Source organism: Meleagris gallopavo, chromosome 1 (assembly GCF_000146605.3).
Source record: "Meleagris gallopavo isolate NT-WF06-2002-E0010 breed Aviagen turkey brand Nicholas breeding stock chromosome 1, Turkey_5.1, whole genome shotgun sequence".
NCBI lineage: Eukaryota > Metazoa > Chordata > Aves > Galliformes > Phasianidae > Meleagris > Meleagris gallopavo.
In genome coordinates, this window is record NC_015011.2 from 124794590 (window position 1) to 124795647 (window position 1058).

The following is a 1058-nucleotide window of genomic DNA, read 5'->3' on the forward strand; positions in this document are numbered from 1 at the left end:
AAGTTTTCTCTTGTAAATATATTTGTGCTTATTCTTACATATATCCAGATAATAGCTAGATACTTATCAAAGACTTATCATGCAGTATTTTCAAAAACTTCTCTTTTGACTTGTCAGGAAATCTTTCTTGTAAGAACTCCAACCCAAATTTGCTGAATAGAGATATTTTGAAAAGGTCAAAGTAAAATGAATCATCAAATCTCCTGAGGGCACAACAACAGTATGAATTAACATTGCCTGCATATTTTATTGGTTCCATTAAAACACAACCAGTTTAACTTGTTGTCTAATGGTTAGGCATTCATTTTTGGGACAAAAACTGGAAGTCTGAATCTTGTCAAACTGGAGAGTAAGCTGAAGTCTCCTGTATCTTAAGTGACTACTGTAAACATGGGCTATTAAAGGAGGAAAGAATAATAATGTTCCTTGTTTATACGAGGAAGTGAACATTTTATAAAAATATGTAGTCCATCATAGTGTAAACACTTCTACAACTGGAACACTTGAAACCATGTCTTTCACTGAGTTACTTCATTATTTACATTATGTAATCTTTAAGAAATTACTTTTAATAATTTAATTACATAGGATGACATCTAGTCTTCCATGAACTGCATAGAAGGTATATTCAGAACAGTTCATATTTTGTACAGAATTTTTAACAATTGTTCCTCCAGTTAGTCAAAATAATAATTATTTAGCTGCAGATTTTCATGAATTTCCAAATAAAAATATGATTACTTTTTTGTTAATTTGTTTGCTTTATGCATTGTATCTGAAGTAAATGCAAAAAATAATATATTATTTATTTCTACTTTGAAAATCAAATAAATGATATTTTGATAACATCAAAAGTTAATTGAAAGAATAGTAAAACTTTGAGTAATAGTTTCTGTATTTAATGTTATGTTATAATCTTCTATGATCCAGCCATAACTGTCCACAAGAAAAGAAAAAAGTTTTTTTTTTTCTGTTCAACTCAGATCAAAAAATTCAAACCTGATTTTTTTTTAATAATCATATATTTCATTCAGTACCTTCTCTCTCTACTGTTTATT

General features: G+C 27.9%; 1 protein-coding gene across 1 annotated transcript in view; it reads left to right on the forward strand.

The window, feature by feature from the left end:
• Window positions 1-1058, forward strand: part of SNAPIN (SNAP associated protein) — a 14155-nt gene that overhangs the window by 12118 nt on the left and 979 nt on the right. The window lies entirely within an intron of this gene.